This window comes from Salmo salar, unplaced genomic scaffold, assembly GCF_905237065.1.
Source record: "Salmo salar unplaced genomic scaffold, Ssal_v3.1, whole genome shotgun sequence".
Classification (NCBI taxonomy): Eukaryota; Metazoa; Chordata; class Actinopteri; order Salmoniformes; family Salmonidae; genus Salmo; species Salmo salar.
Genome location: NW_025548814.1, coordinates 85,638 through 94,657, shown reverse-complemented (window position 1 = coordinate 94,657; position 9,020 = coordinate 85,638). Strand labels below are relative to the sequence as shown.

The window sequence follows — 9,020 nt, the reverse complement described above, 5'->3', positions numbered from 1 at the left end:
CCTAATGGCTAACAAGCATGGCTGGTCTGTTAGACAATGGGTCATAAACGGTCAGCTGAGAAGTTACACAGAGTTCATTAATATTAACAATTGACAATTGAAGGCTCACTCATTCGGGAACAATTGCAATCAATATATATTTACGCTCATGTGTCGTCGTGATCCTTGTTCGAGAGTTCTGTTCTGTTGGGGAGTTTTGTCCGCGTTCTCTCTCTCTCTCTCTTGGTTAGAATGGATCTTTCAGAGCGACATTCATTAATGTCGTCATAGAATGGATGTTTCGTTGGTCTTCGTGTTCGATGATATAATTTACTTAGCTGCAGACTAATAATTAATATCAAAGACTTGTTCTTATTCTGTCGGTCTCGATAGTCTAAAAGTTAACCACGTGGTATAGTTCACTTTCAGTAGAGTACTTGGATGGTCAAACCTATGGGCCAAAGGAGTGTAGGCCTGGTCTGAAGAAATGTAAATCAGGGGGTGTTTTATAGTGCCCATAGAACAGGCTTGTCAAATGACGCCTGGTCCTGTATGGGTCCCTGGGGGCGTGCCTATGACTGAGTTAGATTTGGTTACAGAAATACAATTCTATCACATTACATCAGTACAATAGCATCTCATGTGTATTATAAAAGCTTTATCCTTATTAATACATTCTATACAACCATTATGTTGCAAGTCTCAAGCTGATGCTATTATATAAACAGTTTTATGGTAATATGGCTATATTGTCTCTTCTGAGTATCACAAAATTGTACCAAGCGGATCAGTTCGTTCTGGATTCTTCACCAATCTTCCATACCTTCTCCAGAACACAAAATGTTGCTTGGCTCTCCAATTCTATGAGTTGGAAGAATTTCATGTGTCTCTCTATGGGCCATGTGGCCAGAGACTCTCCTGGAATTTTAGAGTTTTTACAACCCTTTACACACAGGGTGGATTGGGGGGAAGGTAGGTTGGGTGGTGGTGCAAAAGGGAGAGGGTCAACTGTCCTCCCTGTACCAAAAGAGGCCAACGTCATGACACATATGACTATTTTACACCATTTGAAAGATAAGACTCTTGTTAAATCCTAAAGTTATCGTCAATCTAGTGAAGAGAGGAGAACCAGATAGAGGTAACCAGCATCCGTCAATGAGAGAGAGAAGCACTCCACGGGATTTAACAGGTGGAAGAAACAACCGGGGAGCTCCATCGGTCCACAAGAAATACAGGCAGCCGGTGATAATGTTAGGATAGGATAACTAGGATGCTGTTGGTAGAGTAGCTAGCTAGCTTACTTAATGTACTGACTAGCTTGGCTAGTTAGCAGGACGTTCTGTACCTCGTCTCGATGATGATGATGAATCCGGTGAACCACAAATTGAACAAGGATAGAGATTGAAAAGGATCTGGCTACAGTCATACTGCCCCTGACTGTAAAGCAAAAAGAAATTTGAACAATAAACTTCTGCATCTCAACACTGCAGAACTACATTGTTATTCTCCAAGATCACCTCAGCCAACTCTGCCCGTAACCAGACAATATGCTTGGCGCTACATCGTACGTGGACAGTTCTGTACGGGAACGCGGGAAGTTCCTTAACAGTGGCACAAAACAACTAAACCTAGTCTTTACAGTGGGTTACATTAGTAATATTCATTTTTTATTATGCTAAAAGAACATTTTAAGTTTTTTTATAACAATATTTTGAAATCTGGGCCCATATCCACAAAGCATCTCAGAGTAGAAAATTGGTCGTAGAAGTGCTGAGAATAAAGACATTTTACACTTACGGCGCAAAAGAGACATGTTTGTTGTTTGCTGTAACGAATAGACAAGGTTGCATTGTATGTATTGTAATGTATTGTATTGTAAAAAAGTCAGCCAGAGTTGACGTGGGCCATCGTTCAGACAAAGAGATGCCTCCCTGACCACCAGTGTGTTTGGATATAATGAAGATCAATTCAGTGAAGAAGAACCTCTAGAGTTCTGATCAAAGAGCCATATAAAGGGTTCTATATATATTCTATATACTGTATACCCAGACACTTCCTAACCTCCTATAAAGGGTTCTATATATATTCTATATATACTGTATACTCAGACACTTCCTAACCTCCTATAAAGGGTTATATATATATTCTATATATACTGTATACTCAGACACTTCCTAACCTCCTATAAAGGGTTATATATATATTCTATATATACTGTATACTCAGACACTTCCTAACCTCCTATAAAGGGTTATATATATATTCTATATATACTGTATACTCAGACAGGCAAACCTCCTATAAAGGGTTCTATATATATTCTATATATACTGTATACTCAGACACTTCCTAACCTCCTATAAAGGGTTCTATATATATATTATATATACTGTATACTCAGACACTTCCTAACCTCCTATAAAGGGTTCTATATATATTCTATATATACTGTATACTCAGACACTTCCTAACCTCCTATAAAGGGTTCTCTATATATATATATATATAAGGAGGTTTATAGGAGGTTAGGAAGTGTCTGGGTATACAGTATATATAGAATATATATAGAACCCTTTATAGGAGGTTATTAGGAAGTGTCTGAGTATACAGTATATATAGAATATATATAGAACCCTTTATAGGAGGTTATTCTATATATACTGTATACTCAGACACTTCCTAACCTCCTATAAAGGGTTCTATATATATTCTATATATACTGTATTCTCAGACACTTCCTAACCTCCTATAAAGGGTTCTATATATATTCTATATATACTGTATACTCAGACACTTCCTAACCTCCTATAAAGGGTTCTATATATATTCTATATATACTGTATACTCAGACACTTCCTAACCTCCTATAAAGGGTTCTATATATATTCTATATATACTGTATTCTCAGACACTTCCTAACCTCCTATAAAGGGTTCTATATATATTCTATATATACTGTATACTCAGACACTTCCTAACCTCCTATAAAGGGTTCTTTTATTCTATATATACTGTATACTCAGACACTTCCTAACCTCCTATAAAGGGTTCTATATATATTCTATATATACTGTATTCTCAGACACTTCCTAACCTCCTATAAAGGGTTCTGTATAGAACTTTAGTGGTTCTGTATATTAAGGAAGATAGAACCCTTTTTGGTTTAAACAGGAGTGAAGAGTGGGTTGATATAACGGATATATTGTCCAAATTCAGCTTGCAACAACGGTCAGAATTGGTAAAAACAATAAAGTTAAGCCTACCAACTTATTAGTTAATAATTAAGAGTAGGCTAAATGATTGTGTCATGCTAACATTCTATAGATGTATGTGTATGCTGGTGTGTGTGTGTGTGTGTGTGCTGTTGAGACAACCACGTATCACAGTCCAATATACAGGATGAAAAATAACAAATGTGAAAAAATTATGGATATAACATTTTAGAAATAAACTCTTTATAAGTTCTTAAACAAATTGTCATCTCACCTCTTAGTTTGGGTGTCATGTTCCCCTGAGAGACTCATTTTAGAGGCAGGGCCCCCCTTCTCTCTCTCCCCAGAGATACTCATTTTAGAGCACTGTCCCCTAAACAGAGATCTGACATGTTGGTTGTGGTTAACACAATGAAAACCAATTATTTAATGTTAATTGTTCTGTTTTATTCATTATCTCTTTAAGAAATAAAACATTTACTAACAGATACATCCAAACAGTCAGGTGATTTAATGCATCACATGAACATGTAGTTGTGATTGATATTTTTCACCTTTTCTCCATGTACTGGAACTAATAATAATAATAATAATAACAATATATAATAATAATAGTGTCTCACTTTCTCTTTTAATAATTTCTCTCATTCTAGTGTGTTGCTTCGTTCAACAGGTATGATATTATTATGCTGTTACTGAATTCAGTTCATAATAACAATGTTAAGAAAAGTATGTTCAGTGGTTTCATACCAAATTACACAGGAAGCAGGAGCTCATTGTAGTTTTGAAAACAACTAATTTTCCAATATTTTGAAAGACGATTTACAACTTATACATAAGAAATATACAAATTGTAAAATAACCACAATATAGGAATATATGAACAATATGTTTTTGAATTTGACTTGCCTACGCCCAGTTAGCGCCATTTTGTATGATTGAACTGTCACGTAGCTGTCCCAGGTGAACTGGACTGTTAGATCTGAGTGTTTTACTGTCATTCACTATACTAAAATAACACCATACATTTAATTTCCCTACACACTTTACAATAATCCCTGGGAAGATTCTTACCTTGTAGCTTGAATTCACAACCAGAACATGTCAAGTCATTGAGATATTTTCCGTTGTGCTGAGAGAGCAGCTTCCTGATGACAAGTGGCTCTGTATCTATGTTCTAGGTACAGTTGATCTTTGGATGCAATAATATCTGGTCAAAGTCTAGTGACACAACACCATAGTATGTCATATACATAACAGCAGTTGGCCAGTAAAGGCCATGGCATACTATAAAACAGGGTTCATCAACTAGATTTGGCTTCGGGTGTCACGGTTGTCATAGAGAGGAGCGGACCAAGGCGCAGCGTGATTATCGTTCCACATATTTTATTGAACTGTGAAACTATGCGACACACACAATACACACAATACACATAAACTAAAGAACAAAAAAAATCAACAAACCGTGATGCAGAGGTGAAACATACACTACTCAAAAACAATCTCCCACAAACCCAGGTGGGAAAAACACCAACTTAACCTGTTGGGGGGCAGTATTTTCACGGCCGGATGAAAAACGTACCCAAATTAAGTATGATCTCCAATTAGAGACAACAATGACCAGCTGCCTCTAATTGGAGATCATCCCAAACAAAACTCAACATAGAAATACAAAACTACAAAACAACATAGAAAAACTAAACTAGAAAACCCCCCTGTCACGCCTAACCTACTCTACCATAGAAAATAACAGCTTTCTATGGTCAGGACGTGACAGTACCCCCCCCAGTACCGGAACCTCCTGGACCGTAGTTGAAGACTCTGGACAGCGGGCCGTCTCAGGAGGTTCCGGACTACGGGCCGTCTCAGGAGGTTCCGGACTGCGGGCCGTCTCAGGAGGTTCCGGACTGCGGGCCGTCACTGCAGGCTCCATGCTGTGGATCATCATTGCAGGCTCTGCACCGTGGATCACCACTGGAGGCTCCGTGCCATGGATCATCACTGGAGGCTCGGTGCCATGGACATCCCTACAGGCTCCGGGCCATGGACCATCCCTACAGGCTCCGGGCCATGGATCATCCCTACAGGCTTCGTGCCATGAATCATCACTGGAGGCTTCGTGCCATGGATTATCACTGGAGGCTTTGTGCCATGGATCATCACTGGAGGCTTCGGACCATGGATCATCCCTACAGGCTTCGTGCCATGGATCATCACTGGAGGCTTAGTGCCATGGATCATAACTGGAGGCTTTGTGCCATGGATCATCACTGGAGACCAGACAGAGGCCCGACGCAGAAACACTGAAGCATTAACTACAAGCTACAAACATGGCAGAAGAATCCTCCTTCGTGGCCTGACCCAACAACAGAAGGTCACTAGTGCTTCCTAAAAGCATCCTGGGTTCTAACCAAACGCAACATGCCCTTCACAAACGCAGAGCTATTTAAAAAGTGCATGGTGACAGTTTTGGAGGAATTGGCTACAGACCAGTCTATGGATAGCATAATTTGGTCTGTCAAACAGGCGACCCTGTCTGTGACAACAGCCGGACGGCGTGTCCGTGCTCTGGTGGATGATGTGCATAGGATTGTTCTGGAGGGGCTCAGTCAGGTTGAACATTTTCCCCTGGATATTGATGAGAGAACTGACAACACCGATGTAGCACAGTTGTGTGTATATGTCCGTTATGTTCATGGAAATGACTTTAAACAAGAGCTACTGGCACTGATTCCCCTGGAAGGACACACCACCGGGGACGTTCCCCTGGAAGGACACACCACCGGGGACGTTCCCCTGGAAGGACATACCACCGGGGATGTTCCCCTGGAAGGTCACACCACCGGGGACATTCCCCTGGAAGGACACACCACCGGGGACGTTCCCCTGGAAGGACACGCCACCGGGACGTTCCCCTGGAAGGACACACCACCGGGGATGTTCCCCTGGAAGGACACACCAGCGGGGACATTCCCCTGGAAGGACACGCCACCGGGGACGTTCCCCTGGAAGGACACGCCACCGGGGACGTTCCCCTGGAAGGACACACCACCGGGGACGTTCCCCTGGAAGGACACACCACCGGGGACGTTCCCCTGGAAGGACACACCACCGGGGACGTTCCCCTGGAAGGACACACCACCCGGGACGACCCCCTGGAAGGACACACCACCGGGGATGTTCCCCTGGAAGGACACGCCACCGGGGACGTTCCCCTGGAAGGACACGCCACCGGGGACGTTCCCCTGGAAGGACACGCCACCGGGGATGACCCCCTGGAAGGACACGCCACCGGGGACGTTCCCCTGGAAGGACACGCCACCGGGGACGTTCCCCTGGAAGGACACGCCACCGGGGACGTTCCCCTGGAAGGACACGCCACCGGGGACGTTCCCCTGGAAGGACACGCCACCGGGGACGTTCCCCTGGAAGGACACGCCACCGGGGACGACCCCCTGGAAGGACACGCCACCGGGGACGTTCCCCTGGAAGGACACACCACCGGGGACGTTCCCCTGGAAGGACACGCCACCGGGACGACCCCCTGGAAGGACACGCCACCGGGGACGTTCCCCTGGAAGGACACACCACCGGGGACGTTCCCCTGGAAGGACACGCCACCGGGGACGTTCCCCTGGAAGGACACGCCACCGGGGCGTTCCCCTGGAAGGACACGCCACCGGGACGACTCCCATGGAAGGACACGCCACCGGGGACGTTCCCCTGGAAGGACACACCACCGGGGACGTTCCCATGGAAGGACACGCCACCGGGGACGTTCCCCTGGAAGGACATACCACCGGGGACGTTCCCCTGGAAGGACACACCACCGGGGACATTCCCCTGGAAGGACACGCCACCGGGGACATCCTATTCACAATGCTGGAAGAACTGTTTACCCAGCATGGCTTGTCATTCGAAGATGGTACCTGCTATGGTGGGCAGACACAGGGGCCTGGTCAGCAGGTTGAAGGAGATCACCCCACAAACGAATGGCTTGCGTTGTCTCATCCATCAGAGTGTACCAGACTAAACATGGTTTACATTGTCTCATCCATCAGAGTGTGTTGTGTACCAGACTAAACATGGTTTACATTGTCTCATCCATCAGAGTGTACCAGACTAAACATGGTTTACATTGTCTCATCCATCAGAGTGTACCAGACTAAACATGGTTTACATTGTCTCATCCATCAGAGTGTACCAGACTAAACATGGTTTACATTGTCTCATCCATCAGAGTGTACCAGACTAAACATGGTTTACATTGTCTCATCCATCAGAGTGTGTTGTTTACCAGACTAAACATGGTTTACATTGTCTCATCCATCAGAGTGTGTTGTGGACCAGACTAAACATGGTTTACATTGTCTCATCCATCAGAGTGTGTTGTGGACCAGACTAAACATGGTTTACATTGTCTCATCCATCAGATTGTGTTGTGTACCAGACTAAACATGGTTTACATTGTCTCATCCATCAGAGTGTACCAGACTAAACATGGTTTACATTGTCTCATCCATCAGAGTGTGTTGTGGACCAGACTAAACATGGTTTACATTGTCTCATCCATCAGAGTGTGTTGTGTACCAGACTAAACATGGTTTACATTGTCTCATCCATCAGAGTGTACCAGACTAAACATGGTTTACATTGTCTCATCCATCAGAGTGTGTTGTGTACCAGACTAAACATGGTTTACATTGTCTCATCCATCAGAGTGTAACAGACTAAACATGGTTTACATTGTCTCATCCATCAGAGTGTGTTGTGTACCAGACTAAACATGGTTTACATTGTCTCATCCATCAGAGTGTGTTGTGTACCAGCCTAAACATGGTTTACATTGTCTCATCAATCAGAGTGTACTGTGTACCAGACTAAACATGGTTTACATTGTCTCATCCATCAGAGTGTGTTGTGTACCAGACTAAACTCTGAGCTAAAAGATGTGATGGATAAAGTAATGCGCATAATCAACTTTTACAGGGCGACATCAAGCAACACAACACCGTCATTTCAGCAAGCTGGTGACAGAACCAGAGGAGTCCATCCAGGATGATCTCCCGCTTCACAACAACGTGCGCTGGCTGAGTAAAGGAAAAGCTCTAGAGCCATTCTGTGAGCTTCATGACCAGGTTGTGGATTTCGTCAGAAAAAGCTCAATGAGGGCAGCAGCTGATCACCTTCGTATTTTAGAAATTGAGGAATTCCTCTCTAATGTAGCTTTTTTGGCGACATTCTTTAACTTAAATCTGCAGTTACATGGAAGAGAGAAAACAGTTGTGGACATGGTGAAAAAGCTTGAGGCCTTTACTAGGAAGCTTGAGTTGTTGGATTTGGACTTGTCCTCTGGAAGGCTACTGCACTTCAGCACACTGAAGAACAACAGGCAGAGGGACCAGGCCGCAGCAGAGCTGATGGAAAATATCATCAAGCAGCTGAGGGACAACTTCTCAGACTACAGCATGCCCAAGGATATCATTACAGCCTGCCCAAGGATATCATTACAGCATGCCCAAGGATATCATTACAGCATGCCCAAGGATATCATTACAGCATGCCCAAGGATATCATTACAGCATGCCCAAGGATATCATTACAGCATGCCCAAGGATATCATTACAGCATGCCCAAGGATATCATTACAGATTGCCCAAGGATATCATTACAGCATGCCCAAGGATATCATTACAGCATGCCCAAGGATATCATTACAGCATGCCCGAAGATATCATTACAGCATGCCCAAGGATATCATTGTGTTTGGACGTGATCCTCTCACAGTCCGACCAGGTGAAAAATTCTCCTCCCTTGCTAAGAATATGA

General features: G+C 43.7%; 1 long non-coding RNA gene across 1 annotated transcript; it reads right to left on the bottom strand.

The window, feature by feature from the left end:
• Positions 1-1,065: 1,065 nt before the first annotated feature.
• On the bottom strand, positions 1,066-4,405 carry LOC123733349 (uncharacterized). Its single transcript, XR_006763735.1, has 3 exons — positions 4,266-4,405; positions 3,466-3,564; positions 1,066-1,416 (listed from the first exon to the last, which is right to left on the bottom strand). It is a non-coding gene; the product is annotated as an uncharacterized lncRNA (long non-coding RNA).
• Positions 4,406-9,020: the final 4,615 nt, after the last annotated feature.